Here is a 16883-nt window from a genome sequence, read left to right on the forward strand (position 1 = left end):
TGTTGTACTTTTAGTTACACATGTTTTAGAATAAATAGGAAACATTATTTGCTTGAGGGAAACAATAGTAAGTACAATAATCTTATGAGTACTAATGTATACAGGTCTTCTTTTAGGCAGAACTTCCATGGACTTTGGTGAGCCATGGGCAGAGACGGCTTCTAGAATCTGGCCCATAATAAAAGATATCTGCAAACTTAGGCCTCAATCTAGCAGTAAATTCCAAGCAGGTGACCCTTTTGCCTGCTCTGAGCTCTTCTGACTTCACTGGGGCACCACATAGGCACTCAGCATCTCATTAAGGCTCTAACTCCCAATCCTTCATTCTCTATTGCTGTGCTCTTTGGGTAATCATTTACACCTGTGCAAAACCAGTGTGTAAAATGCTACCCAATAAAGATGGCAACATTTCATATCCATGTTGCACAGGTGTAAATGACTTTGCCGATTATAAGGCAGTGGAGAATCAGAGCTGTGGTTTCTGTAGATTTTTAGTATTTTGTTTAATACTTCCTCTCAGGAAGGAGAGAGAATAAGCTGTTTGTTCTGAGTATAAGTTGCTCCCTGGCAGTCTCTATTTTTATTCCCATAGTTTAATAATGAATTACAGTGCTAGTCAGCAAAACTGAAAGATTAAATGAAGAATATATACTACAAACTCACTCTAAGAAACAGCTTTAACTCATGCAGAGTCCTTATTGGATCCCAGCGTAGTGAAAGCTCAGTGTAGCATAGAAGAACTCCAGCATGTCCTTTTCCCACCTTCTAGGCACGGGGGGAGGTGACAGGAATAGGGCCTGGAAACAATACAGATGCACTAGCAGGGAGTTCCCCTCTGGCAGAATTGTCTGTTGGGCAGTAACAACTGGATAGAGCCCCTTTATGCCACCTGAGTGATGCAAAAAAGGTTGTAACTGGGCTTAAAAATTTGGCCCAGATGACAGAATTTTTCACTGGAGAATCTTAAAGCATTTAGTCTATCTCAAGGTCCATTTCAGAAATTGATTGCAATTGTACTTCCTTCCACCAATGACAAAAAATAGGGACCACACTGAAAAGTTGGGGGCAAAGTTTATAAGTAAACATGTTACTTCTATTTTTTTAACCTTAGGTTAGATGTTCCCCGAACTCAGTCCTGCTTGAACTGTCTTTCCTGAGGGCAGTGCTTCTTGTCTGACTGAAAAGAGGTGCAGTCTTTAGGGTAGGACATACTCTCTTCATTTCATGTCCTGGTTTTTCTCTTTCGTCCGTGTCACTAATCTCTTCTCCCTCTCTCTCTCTGGTCTCGTCCCCATCTCATTCTCATCACTCTACTGCTTACCACCTTCCCCACACATCCCTCCCTGCAATGTTCCTTCCAAATACTACCAGTGTTAGCTGCTAAAAATCTAAGGATATGTCTACACTGCAGTTAAAAACTGACAGCTGGCCCATACCAACTGACAGGCTTGCAGGGATCAGGCTGCAGGACTGTTAAATTGCAGTGTAAAGGTTCAGACGCGGGCTGGAACCTGGAGTCTAGGACCCTCTGAGTTCCTCAAAATCCCTGCTGAACTGCTGCCTAATCCTGGAGATGCCTGAAGTCCCTAGACATCTAAATTTCAACAATTAAAGTCCTTTAGGATCCTAAGTTTCTGCCAGTGAGTATATGCAGAGCCAATTTATTCTCGGTGTTTATCTCATCCCTAAGCCCAATAGGCTCCTCAAACTCCTGCTAATGCACAACAGACAGTTCTGTCAGAGAGGAACTCCAGGAAGCACATCAGTCTTGCAGCCAGCCGTATACCTCCCAGCTCCACCCCCGCCTTTCTGGCCTGCCTCCAGCCGGATTCAGTAGGCATGCTCTGAGCATGCCTAAATCTACACAAAATGGCCAAGGGAGGAGGAGGACAAGGTAACTGCTCTAACCACTGGACTATACAGTCATTCCTAGTCTCTCTCTGGCCCAATAGGTCTTTAATTATTTATATACAATGGAACAGCTTCAACAGGAGAAAAGTCCCACACATGAATATCCCATAGATCAGTGGTTAGGGCACTTTCCTGAAATGTGAGACCCACACACAAATTGTGGCTCCACATGAGATAGATGGAGGAATTGAACTGAGGTCTTCCACATTCTTTCTTGTGTGAGTGCCCTCACCTCTGGGCTAAAGGTTATAAGGGCAGCAATGAAAACATTTCATAAAAGCAAGGCTTAGGTGTTGAATCCCAAATGGAGCTAGGTGCCTCCCTCTGACCTGAGTCTCGGTGCTAAAGACCCTTTGAGGGGCAGAGGTTAGGACCCACCCCTTTCCTTAGGTTTCTTATTGGCCAGCATCTTGGATCTGCAGATGCTAGTAGGTGGCAAACCTCCTAAAAGTTAGTTGGTGTAATGCTGAGCATTGCAACACCTAAGTCATTTTGTGGATCTAGCCCTGAGACCCTGATAAATTGGGATCAATCACAGATCCTCCTGGGGCCCTGGGCCAGAGCAAAGGGGGGTGGCTGGCTGGCACCCTGGCACCAGAACTGTGGCCCTGCTCCACCCCGTCTGTCTGCGACCCCGTCCCTTCCCCACAGCCTTGCCCCTGTTCCGCCCCCCCCCCCCTGCAGTCCCACTCAGTCCTCATCCCCTCCCTCCCCGCCCCCATTGTGGCACTAAGACTGGAGAAGCTATGTGCCCTGGGGCCACTCCAGCCCCGGGGCCATGGTGAGGGGAGATTTTTCCAGGGGCCCCAAATTGGCTGGTGCCCCTGTGCAGGGGCCCCGTTGGCCCATGTGGTAATCCACCACTGATTGTGATGTGTCTGAAATCAGGCAGTGAGACTTTCAGAGCTGGAAACAGAATTCTACACATAGCCTGCCAGAGAAGTTACTGGTGAATGATAGAACATAAATAACTTATTTTCTTCCATAAAGGAAAAAACAACATATTCCTATAAAAGTGTTGTCTAAGATCAAGTTACTTTCCTTCTTCTCTTGGATATGATACAAATGTTCAGGAAGTGGCTACTTCCCATGTTGAATTTACTCAGGAACACCTAATGGCTTATTGTTCACTGTATATGTAATGCATGAAGAAAGCCACCTTTCCTTGGTGCATCAAACCTTATCTGACTTACAGAAAAAATATAGGTTGCTTTTTAGTCAGATTTTCAAGACTTTGATCAAGGAATTGCAAACTCTCTCTCTCTTGTGCTCTTGAGATTCAGCAAATGAATAGAAGTATCATTTCTTGGCTATAGTAAAACTGATTTTTAACTTTTGGTATGAAGTTTGAAGAATAAAGATCATTGTTTTGCCCTTGTGAAACTGAACAAATAAGTCCTGCACTGGCACAGCCTTCAACTCTTTCCATCTTCTGTCTGAGCATATTATGATTACAGAAGGCTATTTAATTGATAAGTGAAGGACAAATGTGAATGGAAAAGTTCATAAGTCTTGTAACATTGTGTTCAGCCTTTAAACTAAAACTATGGGACTTAGGCGTTTGGAGGCTCTGAAATTTACCATGTGTTGGGGTTTGACCCCAGGCCAAGCTTTATAAAACTGTAGCTGTAGGTTTTAAGGGCTGCCACCAGGGCTGGATCCAGGGTTTTGGCCACCCCAAGCAGCCAAAAAAAAAAAAAAAAAGCTGCGATCGCGATCTGTGGCAGCAATTCGGAGGGAGGTCCTTCACTCCGTGCAGGAGTGAGGGACCGTCCACTGAATTGCCGCTGAATAGCTGGACGTGCTGCCCCTCTCCGGAGTGGCCGCCCCAAGCACCTGCTTGACAAGCTGGTGCCTGGAGCCGGCCCTGGCTGCTACTATCATTCTGAATCTGCTAAATTTATTAGAGGAAACTACTCTCTACTCCCCTCAAGAAATACTTATCTGATCTGATCTCTGAGATAAAGATTTTTAAAGGAGCATACACAAAAGAATAGTATGTAGGATGTCATAGCAAATAATGGAATTCTAGTCCTTCCTAAATTTTAAGAGGGTGTCTGTTACCCAGAGTTATTTCATTCCATGCTCCTTTATTTACCATATTGATAACAAAATGACCTTTGAAGTATAAAACACTGATGAATCAAATTGGCTGTCAGCAAAAAAAGGCCTTCCTTTATTGATATTGTAGACAACATTGTGCCTATTTCATTTTATTCCCTCACTTCCGACCTCACATACACTTAATACAGAAGGGTCTAGGGGGAAATTCTGATCACTGTTACCTGGGTGTAAGTCCATTGAAATCACAGGAGTTACTCCAGTTTGGCACATACTTCATTAATGGCATAATGTGGTCCTAGTACACCTCTATCCTAATATAACGCGGCACAATATAATTCAGATATAATGTGGTAAAGCAGCGCTCAGGGGGGGGAGGGGGTTGCGCACTCCGGCGGATCAAAGCAAGTTCGATATAACGCATTTTCACCTATAATGCAGTAAGATTTTTTGGCTCCTGAGGACAGTGTTATATTGGGGTAGAGGTGTATAATCCAAACAGTCATATTATGTGCTGAAATACACCATATGCAATACTTTTGACATCAATGGGATTTCAAAGGGTGTCAATAACTCAACTTTGAGACAAATTCTGTGCTTTTATTGCCTATAAAATAATTGGTTTTGATGAAGATTATGTAGATTAGCTTCTTGGAGTCTAAAATATGTATTTTTAGATTCTCTGATTCTGGCTCTTCTGACTCAGGAGAATACCAGCTAGGTGGAGATGTACAGGCACATCCCTGTATCACAAAGTGGGTAACTAGCATGATTTAGAAATATGCAAATTTTTGTGGGTAACACATTTAAAAGAAGAGAAAGACTGGACATACAGATTTTGTACATGTCCTGAGACTGATTATATCAGTTATGCCTTTGGTTGTAATACTTGTATCACAGTCCAATAGGAACAGTAATTCTGAAAAACATGTTTCTTTAAAAGGGTTATCCATTTCAGGGACAACACAGTGCAGAATCCACCTATAAATAAAAAAATAAATAAAATAAAAAATAAAACCTCCAAACACCTATCTATCTGAGAGCAATGAATAAAACTGAATAACATCATTTTTCTTTTTTTCTGGAAGAACAGATGATATGACACACTTGCTTAAATGATTTATGGCCTCAGACATGGCAGCCTTTTATTACTCCCCCCTCCCCCCCCACCACCACCCCGCATCTCCCAGAAGACTCCAGGTAGTGACAATTCTGAGGTATAAACTCATGAGGCCTAGCAGGTCTGGATGGTTTCCAGAACCCTTTGTGAGGTGTTTTTTTTTTTTTTTTTTTTTCGTTTTGTTTTGTTTAAATGTGTTTATGCTATTAGAAATAAGAAGAGTTTTTCCTCTAGGACTGGGAATGAATCATAGGGATACAGGGTTTTATGATGACATTTCAGTGAATTGAGAACATAGCCTCTTTTTCCTCTATCTTTGGGGACTAGAATATCTGGTAGTGGGAAAAGATCTCTTACATATTTTTTTTAAATCTTCTACAGCTATGCAGAACATGTCCTGGAAGTCAAAGAAACTTTCCAATGCCCAGGTTTACTTTGAAATAATAATGCCCTCTCTCCTCCCCCAAAGACTGCACCCTTTAATACATTTTGTAATTCTGTTCTGAAGAGCAATTTTCTCACAAAGCTGCACATAGATATCACGGTTAAGATTCAATCCACGACAGAGAACTCCAGTGATGGAATGTCAAGTAAGAGGATCAAATTCAGCTCATAATTGAAGCAGGCTCAACTCCCATTGGAATTCATGGTCTCACAACAATGTAAGTTCACTACGTACAATGAAGTTACTCCAAGTTCACACCACTGTTAAGTAAAATCCACATGGGAGGGATGGGTTGAATTTAGTTCTGGCAGTGTTGGAGATTAGGTAGATTAAGTTAAATAGAGATGGGGGTGGATCTTGTACTCTCTAGTCTGCAGTTTTACCCTTTGGCAGTAATTATCCAGGCACTTGTATGGAACTTTTGAGATACTACTTGAGCCATTTTCAGTGGAGATACATAGCCTTACCACTGGTCCAATAAAGGTGGAAATAAGTAAAGTATTTGTAAATGTAAATACTTGTGATGTGATGATATATTAAGACAATGGGGGCCATTATCCCCCACTCCCTGCTCTGTCTGAGGAGTGTTCAGTGACTGCCCAGATGGATGAGACAAAAATGGCTTTTTGCCAGTCTTGGATACCCCTGATGTGAGGCTTGTCTCACCATAAATAGGCTACTCTAATCTATGACCAGTTGCCAGGAGACAAAGCAGTCAAAGATCATTAGGTTGTGAGGACATGCACCTATGGTGGGGCCCAAAGATTGCTAGGGTGGCCTCACTCTAACTGGAGATTCCTTCAATGTAGGAGAAACATGAGGCTCCATGTTCACTGGATTGCCAGATGCACTGGCTGTCTGTCACAAGAAGCCAGAGCAGATCAGAGAATTGGGTCTAGGTATTTCTGTTTCTTAGGGGCAAAATCCTGAAAGGAAGAGGCAATACCTATAGAAGACTCTGTCAAATTCACCAGTGATGCAGGCAGTGCTGTAAATTAAATGTCAAATACATGATGATCAGAAAACTGGTATAAATGAGTGTCAATGGCAAAGTAATATAAAACATGACCCTGATTCCCCTCTTACTTATAGTGGTGTAAATCAAGGCAACTGCACTGAAATCAGAGTAGTTACATCAGCGTAAAGCTGGCTGTGGTGGGAGAAGAATCAAATAGGGCTGATACTCCACACTTTTCCACCATTTTCCCCATCATATGACTTTGTTGTCTTTAATGGAATAAATGAGCTCAAAAAGAGTTAGGCCAAATCTCTCTCTCTCGCTTTTCCCAATCTGTAGAAAAAATAGTTTGGTCATTTTTAGTGAGTGTGGAGAACTAAGGGTAGGTCTACACTTACCTCCGGGTCCAGCGGTAAGCAATCGATCTTCTGGGATCGATCCCGGAAGTGCTCGCCGTCGACGTTGGTACTCCAGCTCGGCGAGAGGAGTATGCAGCATCGACGGGAGAGCCTCCCTGCCGCGTCTGGACCCGCGGTAAGTTCGAACTAAGGTACTTCAAATTCAGCTACGTTATTAACGTAGCTGAATTTGCGTACCTTAGTTCGAAATGGGGGGTTAGTGTGGACCAGGCCTTAGAGGGAAACCTAAGTCAAATATGTGAGTTTTGCTTTTACTTCTGAATGTAGTGAAATTAGGAATTCTGAATGTAATGAGTTCCATAATCCTGTGAAGCTCCTGCAAAAGTTCTGTCTTCTGTGCTCATAAGCCTGCCTTGATTATTTCACCATTTCTTTGTTCCAGAGGAATACAGCTGTTGAGGGGATCATAGCAGTGGAAACAGAAGACATCTCAAATAGTTAGGGCTGATGTTGAGGTGGAAGGCTTTGATGTGAGGAGTGAGACCTTATTACTACACTCAGCACAACTAGGTATTTTAAAGGAAAGGAATTTGTTGCCAGTAAAAAACAAAACAAAAAAACAAACAACCCCACCCCTTACCTACTGTTTTGTCTTTGGTGACTTATCATGCAAGCTCCATTCATCTTAAAAATCAGTGTAGTACAGCTACAGAGTATGTTATAAATGTTGCACACACCTATTTTTTTAAGAATAATCTGACCCTATCCACACTATTTAAATATATTTTTCTAATTTTGTTTAAGATCCATTCTACATGTAAGTATGTACTTGCAGAGCCTGGGCCCACATTCTGATTTCAGTCACACCAGTGTAAATTTAGGTTAGGATTTGCAAAATCACTCAACATGGCCTGCCTCTTTTGCCAGGAAAGACAATGGGACTTTCACCACTGATTTTAATGGCATCAGAATTAGGCCAATCCTGAGCATTTTTTAAAATCCCACCCCTAGAGCAACTACCTTGGTCCCAGTTCTCCTTTCAGTTCACTTAGTTTCACACCGGTTTAACTCCACTGAGCTGGATTCTGATTTCTTTAACATCAAAATGAATTGAATTTCAGCAGTATAAGTGAGATCAAAAATAAATCCACTGATTTCAGATGAGTTACATCTGGTTTACGCTAGTGTAATTGAGATCCGAATATGACCTCACATTTGTTGGCTTCAGTTCATCTTGCTGCTATAGTAGACCTAATGGGCCAGATTTAATCCTAGTGCTACTCTATTGAAGAGATTGCAGTTACATGAGGGATGCTTTTGGCTCAATATTTGTATCAAATGCTGGAAGAAGAGGTTAAGTAAGCATGAAAAGCATATGCCAACAGAAAACCCTAGGATTGCTATCTTGTATCTGATGTACCTTCCAACTCTTTTTCTCCAACATAAATTACAAAAGCGAAGTATGCAATGATGAATAAAAAAACCTAGTTTTGCTGCTTTAAAATTCTTCTTTGTTGTCTAACTGCACAGAAAGGTTTTCATGCTCTCCACCCTGATAGTTTTTCTCTTTCCTGACTTCACTAAATCCCAATCTACTTTTTGGACTGGAATTCATATCTTCCTTCTTGAAAGAGCTTTGATGTGGTTTTGAGATACTGTATGCTTGGTCTGCTCAACTCACTCTGAAATATTTGTTATTTGTTCTTTCAAGAAGCTTAAATCTTGAATACATCCAACTTTTTCTGCAATGTTTTCTAGATCACACCCATAACTACCTTTTTTTCCAAATAAAAAAATATTTTGACTTGAAAACCCTAGCAGTCCCAGCCCGATCTTGTCTCCTTTCCAGGAATGGACCAGAATGAGACCTAGAATAAATATAGTGATGGCTGTGAATAAGATCAGGAAGCTTAGCAATAAGAGAAATATTGTATTTCAGTGGTGAAGAAGTGCTAGGATTGATGGTCTGTGTGTTGACTTTTCCCAGATTATTTTTTTTAAATTCTTTCTGTCTTCTGTTTAAACATTCCTAAATTGTCATCATATCCCTAAACTCTCTCATTCATGCTTCTGATCATGACTCCAATATTTTAAGTTCATGTTGTGGGTATCTGAGTCTCAAGACACAACTTCCAGTTCTGCTTCTGATAATGACTGATTTTTCCTTAGCCACATAATTTATCCAGAAACTTCTTAGAACTGTCATTTGATGCTGCTGGTTTTCTCTTTATGGAACATTTATTGTTCATAACTCAGCAAAGATGCATCTTCAACTGCAACTTCAACTTCAACATTATAGACCTGCTAGTTCTCACTCATTTGAAACATGAGTCACTCATTTTGATTTAATGTAATGCAATTTTTATGTAGTTAAGTATCTCACTCTTGTGATGAAGTACTTTGGAATATATTTCAATGAGATATTTCAGGGAAAACTGGAGAGATTAGCTATAAGTCATGTGGATAGCAAGATAAATATTTACAGGAGAGAGAGTGTGCACACAAAAAGGTGTATGTGTGTGTGTGTGAGAGAGAGAGAGAGAGAAATTCACACACATAGACACAAATGTAATTTTCACAACGTTTAGAAATACCTGTCACTGTTTCATTATAGTCTCTCCATAACTGTGAATCTCTCTCATTGGAAACTGATACTTTGCAGATACTTCCCACTGAGGGACAGATAAAGACTTTGTTCCATTTTGGCATGCGTATGGAACGCACACATTTTCAGATGTTTTACATTAAGTTCCTTATTTTTTATTTATTTTTAAAGTTCATTAGTGTTAAATACTTTTAAGAAAAGTAACTTAGAATGGTTTTAAAAGTTCCATGATGTTTAGGTCCTATTTATGTTTAAGCCTGTCAAAATATTTGTGTCCCATTACATGTTTAATAAATTTGATAAATTTTAAAACTTCAGTGATTTATTCTTTCCTGTAAATAGAGACAATCATGAAGTTCAGTAGTTGAGCATATCATAGTTTTTAATTGTTTACATTCTCAAACAATGAAAATCCCCTCTGTCTGAAACTCTTAAAGTAATGCATCTGCACTGAGTCCAGTAAATTTTAACAATAGTTTATCTTTCAACATAGTGTCACTAGCAGATTTAAGAAGTAGGCTTTCCAAGACCTACAGAAGGCTAACAATATCTTGGAAGTAAGAGGCCAAAACTTCTCTCTCTCTCTTTTGGAGGCAAAGGAAAAACTTAGGGAAACACATCCAGAGTGAAATCTTAGCTGACTTGAATGGCAAAACCTGCATTTACTTCACTGGGGCCAGGATTTCACACCCAAGTGTGTTGAACCTCATTAAAGGAAATGCAGGATAACCACACAGGGCAATATTCTAATACCCTTAATCATATTGGGTAGCAACTTATTCTACCAGTGAACCTCTGTCCCCACTAAAGCCAAACAGAGTTTTAGTATTGACTTCAACAGAGTCAAGATTTCAGCAACTGATTTCAGTGGAGATAACTGCAGTAAAATACTATTCAGCAGGAACAAAGTATCAATTTACCAATAGCAATTAATAGAATTCATACAATACTGACATTTATATGAGGACTTTTTTGAAGTATTTAAATTCTCCATGGTCTTTTTGCCCTCATGATTATTATACTGTATTCTTGAATTGGCCTTATAAAATGGCCAAATTTTGCACTGACATACACCCAACAGAATCCTATTTACATTATACGGGTTGTGTATGGGATTGTTCAATGCAGAATTTAGTTGACATTATTTAGGAAATAGACACAAACATTAGACGCTCTGAAGTCCTTTCTCTGCATTTACATACATTGTGCCAGTCAAATCAAAAATCTGTAATCTAATAAAGTGTCAGCTGCACTATTAGGCTTTGTAGAAACAGCTATTGCTTAGCTAGATACCATATATTAGTTTCTTATGGACTTAAATGACTAATATGTAGGGCTGTCAAGCAATTAAAAAATAATCATGATTAAATCGTGATTAATCACAAGTTAATCGCGCTGTTAAACAATAATAGAATAGTACTTACATAAATATTTTTGGATGTTTTCCACATTTTCAAATATATTGATTTCAGTTACAATACAGAATACAAAATGTACAGTGCTCACTTTTATATTTATTTTTATTATAAATATTTGCACTGTAAAAATAAAATAAATAGTATTTTTCAATTCACTTAATACAAGTCGTGCACTGCAATATCGTTATCATGAAAGTTGAACTTACAAATGTAGAATTATGTACAAAAATAACTGCATTCAAAAATAAAACAATGTAAAACTTTAGGGCTTACAAATTCACTCAGTCCTACTTCTTGTTCAGCCAATCACTCAGACAAACAAGTTTGTTTACATTTTCAGGAGATAATGCTGCCCACTTCTTGTTTACATCACTTGAAAGTGAGAACAGGTGTTTGCATGGCACTGTTATAGTCAGCCAACCGGGAGCCACTGGAGGTAAGTGCTGCCTGGTAGGAGGCCGCACCCCAGCCCCCAGCCCTGAGCCCCCTCCCAGAACTAGCACCCTATGCCCCCTCCTGCACTTTCACGATAAAGAGATTGCACTATGGTACTTGTACGAGGTGAATTGAAAAATATTATTTCTTTTGTTTATTATTTTTACAGTGCAAATATTTGTAATAAAATAATATTAAGTGAGTAGTGTACACTTCGTATTCTGGATTGTAACAGAAAACAATATATTTGAAAATGTAGAAAAACATCCAAAATATTTAATAAATTTCAATTGGTATTCTATTGTTTAACAGTGTGATTAAAAGTGTGGTTAATCACATGAGTTAACTGTGATTAATCGACAGCCCTACTAATATACATGATTTAAAGCTGTATTCAACCAATAATCTAATAGAACAGCAGTAGGAACAAAGTATTTTATTCTAAATAAAATACACAGTGAAGAGTAGAATATTTACATAAAACAAAATATAGATGAGAAATCCATATTATAGGTTCTGAGAATAGTAATATTAATCAAAGGTCACAGAAGTCATTTATTTTGTTGTGGTAACTACACTGTAAATACCACTTTGTGACTCCTTTCAATAACTAAAAGTTATGACCATTTCATTCCTTGTGAAAAATAAAACATTAATTTATGTTCACAGGCAAAATAGCTTGTAGGAATATACAAAATAAGCCTTGATCAACTATGTATGCGGGAAGTCTCACCAAAAGGAGATAAGATGAAAGTTCAGAAAAAAAATGATAAAATAATCTATATAGACCAGTGGTCTCCAACCTTTTTATGTCCAAGAATATTTTTTGAATTTAAGGGCGTCCCAGGACCTACCCCGCCCCTTCCCCAAGGCCCCACCCCTTCCCCAAAGCCCCGCCTCACTCAATCCATTCCCCCCCTCTCTCCATCACTCATTCTCCTCCACCCTCACTCACTGGGCTAGGGGGTTGCGGTTTGGGAGAGGGTGCTGACTCTGGGTTGGGGCCGAGGGGTTTGCAGTGTGGGAGGGGGCTCTGGGCTGAGCCTGGGGCAAGGGGGTTGGGTGCAGGAGGGAGGTGAAGGGTGCAAGCTCTGGGAGGGAGTTTGGGTACAGGAGGGAGCTCTGGGCTGGGGCAGAGTGTTGAGGTACAGGAAGAGGTTTGTGTTGCTGGCTCCGGGATGGGGCTCAGGGCTGGGGTTTGGGGTGCAGCCTCCCACCAGGCAGCACTTACCTCCTGCAGCTCCCGGTCAGTGGCATAGCATGGCTGACCCTCCCTGCCTATCCCGGACCCACGCCACTCCCAGAAGAGACCAACGTATCCCTGCGGCCCCAGGGGGTGAGGTGGGGGGCATATGGCTCCATGCACTGTCCCTCTCTGCAAGTACCAAGCCCACAGCTCCCATTGGCCAAAGCTTCCTATTCCCGACCAATGGGAGCTGCGGGGGCAATGTTTGCAGGCAGGAGCAGGACGCGGAGGGAGACCCCTGCCACCCCACCCCCAGGGCCATGCTGGCCACTTCTGGGAGCGGCGTGGGGTTTGGGCAGGCATGGAGCCTGCCTTAGCAGCAGCCAAGCTGCGCCGCCAGAGATCATGATCGACTGGGAGATCCTCTAGGATCAATCAGTCGATCGTAATTGACCGGTTGGTGACCACTGATCTAGACTATATTAGGATTTGTCACCAAAAACTGTAAATATTTTATGTTTCAAACCTAGTTGCTATTTTACCTTATATATATTAGTGTGTACCACATAATAATTCAGTTAGATAAATTTTAAATATACAAACACTTTTATACACTTTGGTTGTTCACAATGTATGAAATCCTAAAAAGAGCTGAGTGAACATCTGCAGTGCTCATTAAAGTAAATAAGCCAACACCAACTCTCTTCAGTATGAGTTGCAAGTTCTCAGCTCCTGCTAGGTTTTGACACAGCATTTACAAAAAAAAAAAAAAAAAAAAAAAGTAAGAAAGAAAGAAAGAAAAAAAGGAATCATAGATAATGTAAAACAGGGCCCTTGATCTGTGTGCAGTTCCTGGTGGTGTCAACCAGCTGTGTGAATGGATCAAGATATGTGGCCTTGAGTACTGACATTTACCTAATGCAGTGACCTCTGTCAAGGTTCTCCTTCTTTCTCTAAAGGACAGTGACTGCTTTGAGAATATTTATAATTTTGCAAAGAATAATGGTGGAGACTTTCAAAGCTGACTAGGGGACTTACCCACACTTTTCCAATTAATTTCAATGGGAGGTCTGTCGCTAAATCACCTAATCTGCTTTAAAAATCTTAACCACTGTGTTTCAATTTTTTAAAATCCATTTTGGGTCTGATCTTGCAGTCCCCTCTTGGGAGTTATGCTTATATAGGAGAGCAAAATTTGGGCCATTATCTCAGCTATTACTTGGTCAGTGTAAACACTTGGAAATCTTTATTTCTTCTTTTAAGGTGTTAATTTAAACTATTTTGATTTTGATTTGCCCAGCCCCATACAATAAAACTAACTGAGTGTTTTAAGGTCTACAAGAAACACAGGTTAAGGTCCTAAAATGGTGGATAAATAGGCCTGAGCTTCCTCAATCAGGCTTCTTGGAGTGAAAATCTTTGCATAGTTTCTAAAAGATATATTTTTGCTTGCATTTCCAATTGACCTTTAAAGCAAAATATTTAATTAAAATATGAGAGGGCTGGGTCTTGATGTTAGCACAAAGAAGTCTGCAATCATTGCCAGTAGCTATCACTAATGTAAATGCAAATTAGAATGGGAAAGTTAAATAGGGCTAAGGAATTTCCCAATGAAAAGCCCCATCAAATTGTTAGGTTGAAGTTTGTTATACTGTAAGGCAGTGGTTCCCAAACTTGTTCCACCGCTTGTGCAGGGAAAGCCCCTGGTGGTCCGGGCCGGTTTGTTTACCTGCCGCTTCCGCAAGTTTGGCCAATCACGGCTCCCACTGGCCGCAGTTCGCTGCTCCAGGCCAATGGGAGCTTTCTCTGCACAAGCGGCGGAATAAGTTTGGGAACCACTGCTGTAAGGTGTTGTGTCATAGCAGTTTTATACATCTGATGTTTCAAGGCCCAAATTTCAATTGGTGTAAATTAGTGTAGCTTCAACAAAAGTCAATTGAACTATGCCAATTTACCTCAGCTGACCCAATGTATACAGCTACTCACTACTGTATGTTAAAAATGTTTGAACGTGCCTATTTCCCTTTTCTTGCATTTTTACCTAATATACTATACTTGGAGAACAAATGTTGGTGAAACTATCAAAACATAGATCAGTATAAATACTCCCACATAAACAGAATAAATATAATAAAAGACCAAAATGGCATAAGAATACCACAGTCAGGCAAATAATTACTAGGTTTGATGGCTCTGATATTTTAGTTGTATCATAGTGCACATCTTTAGATATTAAATCTAGCTTTTCTCCATGCAACTTTTAACTTTACATTTTTTGTAAATATAATTTAAAAAAAATAATAGATATTTTGCCTAAATAGGTACAAGAACATCATGTTTTTTGTTTTTTCCCCCCCAGAAATCATCCATTATGATTTGCTAAATGTTCTACTTTCTGTATTAGCATGTCAGTTATGATTTATATGCATCATATATACATATATAGATATATATCACAACATTGTGGTGTTTGTTGCATGATGCATACTGTGTGCAGGGTAGTCTATGGAATGATTTTCTTAACAATACACCTCTACCCCGAAATAATGCTGTCCTCGGGAGCCAAAAAATCTTACCATGTTATAGGTGAAACCGCGTTATATTGAACTTGCTTTAATCCGCCAGAGCGCGCAGCCCCACCCCCCCGGAACGCTGCTTTACCGCGTTATATCCGAATTCGTATTATATTTAGTCACGTTATATAGGGGTAGAGGTGTATGTTTCAAAGACCACATAAAACGCTCCAGTATTGTAAAACCTGTATTGTGATACAGGTGATGCCCAAGGCAGCTACCATTTGCTGATCAAGGAAGCTAGAGTTACAAGGTAATTGGTACAAACTGTAATGCAAAGTATTAAGAACAGTTTCTTCTTCCATTGGTTTGAAACATTTCCTAAAACAACAAGATTCAAAGCTCCAGAACTCATATAACCCATTAAATATTAGGCTCCGTGTATAATCAGATGCACACTCTTTTCAAGCAGGCCGATGTGAAGAACTATAATGCACACCATAGAACTAATGGTGCTAGAATTACATTTTTGTGTTACATGCACACTCTTTGTTCGAAGGCACACAAAGTGCAAACACATTCAACATGCTTCTGTGTTGTCTAGTTTGTACTGTAAAATACAACCAGAAAGCCAAAGCACAGGACGAATAGCAGGAACAGGCACTTCCTGACACATGCTCACCAAAATGAGTAAAACTATATTATAATGATCAATAAGAACAGATTTAGGGGCATTTAGTATGTGCAGGCTAATTTCTCAATATAAATAAAAAAATACATACTTGATGGTCTGAACTAGTACACTGGGAGCAGAAGCTGGTATTTCTTTAGAATATTAAAATTCTTGATGTTATTGCATATGTTCTACATCAGACTTACCAAGTGACGCAATGAAGTACAGTATACCTGGCTTGATTTGTTCTCATACCAAGAAAAAGAAGGGGGAAGAAAATCCAATAAAACCGTACTTTGCTCTGTTGTCTGCTCCTCCTCATCTCTCCATGTCCCATTCTCACTTCAGTATGTACAAAGCTAATATTGATAAGAAAAATCTTACAGATAAACAGGTGACCAGCTCATAGCGGGGACTTCTTGAAGTCAGTGCTATTCATGCTTAGACTTACATCAAGGTATGGATTGGCCCTGGACAGATTACCTCCACTGTGTCAGTGTTTGGCGACATTGTGCTTATGTCGGTCTAATAGTGTAGACTACTATTCACTGAGAACAGGAGCATTCATACCTCAAAAGATGACTGTTAATTCATCCTGACTATATACTATAATTTTAGGTTCATTTAGTGTGGCTATGTACAATTGCTTTAAATTTCTCGTAAATAAAAGACAAACTTCAAAAAGCAGGTCAAACTTTAAAAAAAACCACTATTTTTCCTTACCTTGATGTTCAGGAAATAATTTTGTAAAAATATACCTACCTCACATTATCAGTGCAAAAAGCTCTAAATACATTTGCATAACTCAGACATAATTTAAAGTATACAGATGGAATTTAAAAGAAAGAAAATCATGTAGTACCTTTACTTTTACCTATGGATTTGATGAAATGGTTCCATGAAGAAAGCATTTCCAGACAAAGAGAGAATAAAGAAGAGGAGAGAAACAACGTAAGAGTCATGAGTATATGTAAATGCAATAGTATCTGAACATGAAAAGAGAAAGCTTAAAGTAAGTGTTTATAGACAAATGGAGATGCAATCAGTGTCATATTGGGAATTTAGTTTATTTGTTCCAATCATGAACATGCAGAGGAACACAGAAGTAACCCATGCTTTTTTTAAAAAGTGTGACACAGAAGTGACAAACAATGGCTGAAGAGGAGAAAAACATTGATTTCATTATGTTGCAAAACTGT

At 39.7% G+C, this 16883-nt stretch overlaps 1 protein-coding gene across 11 annotated transcripts in view; it reads right to left on the reverse strand.

Annotated features, from left to right (window-relative positions):
• The window catches only part of NRXN1 (neurexin 1), a 1243173-nt gene that overhangs the window by 1105145 nt on the left and 121145 nt on the right, over positions 1–16883 (reverse strand). The gene's annotated exons all lie outside the window — the stretch shown is intronic.

Source organism: Malaclemys terrapin, chromosome 3 (genome assembly GCF_027887155.1).
Source record: "Malaclemys terrapin pileata isolate rMalTer1 chromosome 3, rMalTer1.hap1, whole genome shotgun sequence".
Classification (NCBI taxonomy): Eukaryota; Metazoa; Chordata; order Testudines; family Emydidae; genus Malaclemys; species Malaclemys terrapin.